The following is a 7,688-nucleotide window of genomic DNA, read 5'->3' as shown; positions in this document are numbered from 1 at the left end:
GATGAGGGAAGAGCTGTGGATATATTCTATATATTCTATATTCTACTGGACTTCAGTAAAACTTTTGGCACTGTCTCCAAAGGCATTCACCTGGAGAAACTGGTAGCCCAGGGCTTGGACAGGTGCACTCTTCACTGGCTTAAGAACTGGCTGGATGATCAGGCCCGGAGAGAGGCGGTTAATGGTGCCACATCCAGTTGGTGGCCAGTCACTAGTAGTGTTCCCCAGGGCTCAGCGTTTGTCCCAGTCCTGTTTAATATCTTTATTGATGAGCTAGATGAGGGTATCAGTGCACCCTCAGTAAGTTCACGGGTGGTACTGAGTGAGAGTGTTGATATGCTGGAGAGTAGGAAGGCTCTACAGATGGATTTGGACAGGCTAGATTGATGGGCTGAGAACAACAGTTTGAGGTTCAACAAGGCCAGTGCTGGGTCCTGCACTTCGGCCACAGTAACCCCATGTGTTTCTACAGACTGGGGGAAGAGTGGCTGGTAAGCAGCCCAGCAGAAAAAGACCTGGGTGTGCTGGTTGACAGCCAGCTGAACATGAACCAAGAGTATGACCGGGTGGCCAAGAAGGCCAGTGGCATCCTGGCCTGTATCAGAAACAGTGTGGCCAGCAGGACTAGGGAAGTGATTGTCTCTCCATTCTCAGCACTGATGAGGTCACATCTTGAGTCTGGGCCACTCACAAGACACATTCAGGTGATGGAGCTTGTCCAAAGAGGGGCCTAGAGAGTAAGTCCTATCTTACTCTCTAGAGGAGCAGTTGAAGGAGCTGGGGTTATTTAGCCTGGAGAAAAAAAGCCTCTGGGGAGACCTTCTCACTCTCTATGGCTACCTGAAAGAATGCTGTAGCCAGGTAGGTGTCTGCCTCTTCTCCCAGGTAACAAATAACATAACAAGAGGAAATGGCCTCAAGCTGCACTAGGGGAGGTTCAGTTTTGACATGAGAAAGAATTTTTTCACTGAAAGGGTGGTTGAGCATCATAATGGGCTGCCCAAGGAGGTGGTGGAGTCCCCATCCCTGGAACTGTTCAAAACCCAACTGGATGTGGCACTTAGTGCTATGGTCTAGTTGACATAATGGTGTTTGGTCAAAGGTTAGGCTTACTGATCTTGGAGGTCTTTTCCAACTTTATGGATTCTATATCATACCTCAGATGGTCAGCTAATTCTTGAAAGAAAGAAGTGAGGAGATCTTACAGGGAAGAACATTTTTCGTGGAGGTCATTATTTTGGCATTGCATGGATAAGTTCATATCACCTTTGTAACTGTTTTTCCTTTCTCTATTTCTGTTTGACAATCACATTTGGGGTAAACCATATCTTCATCCACAGGATCAATAGCAGGCAATTTTATTGCAATCCTTTCTTTTTTCTCTTCCTCATTAAACAATCTCTTTTCATTTAAAGGGGGGGAACCTGAGCAAAGTATGAGAGCAATTTTCTAAAGAAGACCTTGCTGTTGACAATGCCATGTGACATTAAAAAACTCCTCGTGACATCACATGACACAGTTTTGCTCCTTTGGAAACACAAAAACTTTCAGAAATTTATTTTTAAATAATTGATATTGACAAAGGAGACAGGAAGTATTCACAATTACTAAAATTAAGCCTCTCAATTCAGTTTCTAAACTCTTATTTAGTCAACAGAGAGATGTAGACTTTTTAGGTGGTGTGAATTGCACTGTGAAAGAACCTGCAGTCTTGATTCAGGGATAGATGTTCCAAGTTAAACACTGTAAATGCACAGACAGGGTATCTGACAGCTGAAATTTCAATATTTTTATATGATTTGTCTTTTCAACAGGATTTCTAATGATCGCCAAGTACTACAGTTTTCCTGGGGATTCAAGAACAAAAATCACAACCATATCTACAACACTGTTTGTATAAATTCTGAGCTTTTTTGAAATTTTTACTACCTGAAGGGAACAGCTTTGCTGGCTTAGGAAACCTGACAGTGAAATATGTCAGAAAAGTGAATATACAGGCATACTCTCCTAATCTGGATTGGAGTCACACATGCACTTTAAGATTCTGCTCGATGCTGCAGTAATAATAATAATGGCCAGTCTTCGCGAGTGAAGATCCGGGGAAGGTCTTTCCACCTTCCAGCCTGCGCATTGGATTTTTTAGGTGAGACACAGTGTGCGCGGAACTGAGCCCACCCTTTAATCCTAAGGTTCATCTGCCAGGGCCAAGCGAGCTTGGACGGTGGCAGCAAGGTCCTTAGGACGTAGGTGGGTTGCCTTTAAGGGCTAACGAGCTCCACCTGCCCGGGAGTGGCCCTGACCGGGAATCGAACCCGGGCCTCGGCGATGACAGCGCCGCACCCTTACCACTAGACCACCAGGGCTCCCCGATGCTGCAGTAAGATGGATATTAAGTAGTAGCCATGAGTTTATGCTGTTTAATTTTTATAATATGCTTCCTTCTGTCATACTTAAATTTTGACTAAAGATATTTGTGCTTTGCAATGGCTGGCTGCTCCCTGAAAAATTCTTGTCTGTAGAGCCACAGAGACCAACCTAAACTCAGGAATGTAAAGGAAATTACAGTAAACGTAACAACTATAATCTTGAAAGGACTACTGACTAAAACACTGATTTTCAAAAAAAGTAACGCTATGACCTAGACTTTCCCAAAAGGAAATATGAGGAGGTGTGGAACCTAAATATGATGGCGCTGAGGAATTAAAAAAAATGTCAGCATGTTATTAGCTTGTGATCTGTGATGACATAATTGTCATTGGCAACTCATTCCCAAGGGAGAGAAATGACCCACAGGCAGAGTGATAATGGCAAGCTTGGCCCTAGGCCTTTTAACCTCTGAACTAGCTCTCCCATCTAACATAACATGAGGCAAAAACATCCACAACTACTAAGAAATAGAAAAATTTGAAGGAGTTTATAAACTACAATTTTTTTTTTTTAAATGTACACACACATCCAGGAAGATTTAGGAAATGAGAAAAGCCAAAACTTCTGAAGTCTGAGGCAGGCTTTTCATAACTATCTTGGTATTTTACTTTTCATTCAAAACACAGAGGAATGCACCTATACGAAAAGGACATAGGGAGAAACAAAAGGAATACAGTCCATAATTTCTATGGTTACATCCCAGGAAATCAGCAATAGAACAACAGGGCATGGGTTTAAGCTCTGCCAGGGGAGGTTTAGGTTGGATATTAGAAAGAAGTTCTTTACAGAGAGAGCAATCAGGCATCGGAATGGCCTGCCCAGAGAGATGGTGGATTCATGGTCCCAGGAGGTTTTTAAGATGAGACTGGATGGGGCACTGAGTGCCATGATCTAGTAATCACAGTGGGATTGGATCAAGGGGTGGACTTGATGATCTCGGAGGTCTCTTCCAACCCAGGTAATTCTATGATTCTATGATCTACATCAGCAATTATTTTGGCTCAATTGAAGTTTTCTGTACAGTGGAAGCATTTGATGTTGAGCTCCCAGGATCCATATTGTATTTGTTTCAGGAGATTTTCTTCAGAATGGCTCTAGTTTGATCCCATGAACTGAATAGGTGGGTATATCTCCTGGTTTAATTTTATTGCTCATGTTCTGTGATATTGCTCAAATATGTGATTCAAACTTCATTCTGAACTCATCAGTGCTTCACTTCAACAATTGATCAGTAACTCAAATGAAAATGTTGATGCCAATCTATAAGTCTTAAAGAATATTCCTCATTTCAGGACTTAGGAGCAGAGAAAAATGATATTTCTCTTTAGATTCAATTTTTTCCCATTTCATATGACCTTCAAAAGTAAAATTGCTTTTGTGGGGTTTGTTTGTTTTGTCATTGTTTTTCTCATAGAAGATATAAAAGAGAAAACCCCTCAAAACCAGAATGTTTCAGTAAACATGAAAAAAATCACTTGTAATTTAAATGCCAATATGAATGTTGTTCATTAATTTAAAAAAAAAAAAAAAAGTCAATATTCTGTGAAAAAAACATAGAAGGAGCTGCAAGATCTGGAAAAAACAATAAGTGTTCATCAAGTTCATCAATGTATATGACTCATTGTAATGCAGTTTTCAGAAGAGAATAAAATCAGTCATATCAGAAGATTTTTATCACATATGGTGACTTGTTTTTTTCCCTGGAAAAAAAAAAAAATTCCAAGGCCACTTCAGAATTTAACTCTACTGATTTTTCTTAGCTTTCATAAAAAAGCATGTAAATCTTAATTGTATTGGAAGTCACATTTTGTTACAGCATAATTAGAGTTAACTCATAAAATAAGAATGAGTATTACCTTATAGATACAACTGATAACAAATACACTTGGGCTTAGAATTTATACATAGTTAAAAATATAATTTAATTTTAACATCAGTTGATATTACAGGATTTTAGATGACTAGTCATTATAAATCATCATATAAATATTTAACCAGAAAGAGCTACATAGATATTTTAGACATTTTTCTGAAATCAGGTCATGAAACCAGTATAACCTGAAAGTTATGCTTGCAAGACTATTGCAAAACCATATAATACCAAATGTATACATCTATTATGTCTTGATAATAGCCAGTAATCAATGTTTGTAAGACATCCAATGAATAATGGAAATATCCAGAACTGGCAGTGAAAAATGATGTCAGAATAAAACTGATGATAAGGTAAACTTAACATTTAGAAAGCTCGCTAAAAATATACATTTGAAAACAAAATGTTTTTTTATTGAATTAATATCTGTCTTTTGCTCAGTCTACTTTATACTGATTGAAGAAAGGTAAGAATGTCAAAAGTTAAACTTTACTTACTGTGAACAGATATGTATATTTTTATGATTTATATGTGATTTTTTTACTGTCTTACATACGATGGACTGCATTCTAATAAATTTAAGCTAGTATTTACTGAGTTTCAGTTATGCTTCAGGGGGTAATCATTCTCAGATTTTGCAGTTTTATCACTTATTGTGCCTACTAAGTCAATTCTGGCAATATATTGCTAATGTATTACAGTTAATAAACTAGCCAATGTTGCCTAAATGAACATCATCCCATTAATTTCAAGATTATTATAGTCTATTTTGTTAACCATAGACATCAAGCCTTATATGAGCAATGACCAAAATGTTAGTCTTTTCATTTATTTTCATTTATTTCCAGGCAGGTCTCCTATCATTAAAGTTGCATGTGAGTATGACATTTGTCTATAAATTATAATTCTTTATAAAATTGTTTGTGTCTTCCCTTATACCTACCATGCAATACATGAATTTTTTTAATGACTGACTGCACAAAGAGTAAGACTCTGTCATTAACATACTTGTAAGAAATATAAAAATAATTACGAAAATATTCAAGAAATATAATTTAAAAGACAATTTTAATTTCCAGTAGTTTACATTAAAAAAAAAAAAAAAGTGAGCAAATGATACTAGGAATTAAGAAGGGAAAAAATCCAATAAATTTGAAAATATCCCAGTGAAATCTGTGTAAAAAAACCCTTCTTGATTATAGTATGGAAAAACACATCCATACTTTTGGTTTCTTATTTTCCCTACAAATGAAAGGCAGTTTTCAGACTAGGAAAATTGCCATTTTATATATATATATATATATATTTAAAAAAAAAAAAAAAAAAAGCTGCTTTGCTGTGAAATAGAAAAAATTTGCAATAGATCAAATTCACAAGTACTTGCTAAGAAAAACCTGGTAGTTTTTCACAGAAAAAAGGGCTGAATTGATTTTGTGGTATCAAAACAAGCTGCCTACACTTCCACACTTCAGCAAAGAAATAAACTAAAATTACATTTGTACTGCGACAAGCTGGTAGTTTATATTTTTCATGTATGTTTCCTGGCTGAAGTTATAAGAGGGTAGTTGTTGCAAGAGGACTTGCATATATAATAAGTGGTCACAGAGTCAGGAACGACAAGTAGCTAATTTACTTTTCATATATTTACTTGTAGGGGTTCTATTTTACAGATCTTTCAGCTTTATTTAGTTTGCCAACCAAAACTGACTGTGACAGATGAAACAACCTTTATAATTCATGTAGCTACATATTTTACTAATATTGGCACTTTTTCTATGAATCACCTGTACACAAGCAATCTGACCATGCACAACTGAAACCGGCAGGAAACATGCTTGTTGACTTATGTGATAATAAAACACAACAGGACTATGAAGCTACCTTCCTGTTGCTGAAGCATTTTCTCCCACAGCTTCTTTTCTAGTACATTCTCTGTAAAGGTACATTTATATGACACAGTACAGTGTCATGTAGAAAGAACTATATTGATACAGAATAATTGAGGAACAGGTATATTAGCCTGGAATTGTGCCATAACTCATATCAGCACTTCTGACACCTTTGCTACATTGTTTTGCTGCACAGTATCCGGTAGACATGTAATCTATGAGCTAATCCATTCCACCTACCAAACATTTTCCTAGTGTTCTCAATCCTATCGAATAGTCATGTTTTGTTTTATTACTCCCAAAACATATTACCACACTGTTCTCTTAATTCTCAGCAGTCATTGCTGTTACTCAACTACAACACTGTTGCATTAACTACTTATGTGATTTTCATTTGTGGCTTACATAATTTTCCAGATAATGAATTGAACTGATGAACAAGGCTACAAGTAGTAATTTATTCCTTATAGCAATTCCTGTAATATCTAGTTTGGAAACTATATCCCCTCTTAGGAAAAAAAAAATATAAACCAACAACCACAACTGGTTTCTCAATTTTTTATGTACTCAGTATTCTGTACTCAGGACAATTGTCTTATGTAAACCAGTGTGAAATAAGTTTTTAAGCTTGTAAACCTTAGTACCAGACATGAATCCACTAACTATAACTTGTTTGTTTGTTTTTTTGTTTGTTGGTTTGTTTGTTTGTTTTCCTCCACACAAGATCTCAGGACTAAATCCAGCAAGGTTTGGGAATCCAGACTGATTCTTCTTCTTTCAGAAGAAAGATAAGGCTTCAGCATTAACTTCTCTGACAGATTTTCATTATTCCAAAGTGTAGAGGTTTTCAGAATGCAGAATAAAATCAAAGCTGCATGTAAAGAAACAACTAAACTGTCCCTGGTTTAGAAACCTATAAACTATGGTTATATGTCAATGTATTCAGATTACAGTAAACTTCCTCTATACATGCTAGAGACAAGTAGGTATTGACATTGATTATGAAAGGAACTGTGGATATTTCCTTCTAATCTAAACTTTTATCTCAGTTGCCAAAGCTAGTTAGCTTCCCAAAGTTAGGTATCAGGAAACAAGATTTAACTACTTTCATTTAATATGGAAAGCTGACAGAAATTACACAGTTCACTGAAAGGAAGTGTCAAGTCCTGCACATAGGAAGGCTTAACCCCAAAGTATGGGTACATGCCGGTGGAGAGGAGAGGAAGCAAAGACACTTTTCATTGATGCCCAGTGACAGAACCACTGGTATAAACTGAAACACAGGATGTTCCTCTGGAACATCAGGAAACACTTTTTTACTGTGAGGGTGACCAATTACTGACACAGGTTGTCCAGGGAGGTTCTGGAGTCTCCATCTCTACAGATATTCAGAACCTCTCTGGATACAGTGCTGGAAGCCTGCTGTAGGTTGCTCTGTTGGAGCAGGAAGGCTGGAGCAGGTGACTTCCAAAAGTCCCTTTCAACCCCATTCTGTGATT

At 37.1% G+C, this 7,688-nt stretch overlaps 1 non-coding gene across 1 annotated transcript; it reads right to left on the bottom strand.

Moving 5' to 3' along the window:
* Window positions 1-2,291: 2,291 nt before the first annotated feature.
* Window positions 2,292-2,363, bottom strand: TRNAD-GUC (transfer RNA aspartic acid (anticodon GUC)). Its single transcript has one exon. It is a non-coding gene; the product is annotated as a tRNA-Asp (tRNA).
* Between the last annotated feature and the right edge of the window lie 5,325 nt (window positions 2,364-7,688).

This window comes from Myiozetetes cayanensis, unplaced genomic scaffold (assembly GCF_022539395.1).
Source record: "Myiozetetes cayanensis isolate MyiCay16 unplaced genomic scaffold, myiCay2020 scf5-8, whole genome shotgun sequence".
NCBI lineage: Eukaryota > Metazoa > Chordata > Aves > Passeriformes > Tyrannidae > Myiozetetes > Myiozetetes cayanensis.
The sequence above is the reverse complement of the archived record's forward strand: the minus strand, read 5'-3'. Positions and strand labels throughout refer to the sequence as shown.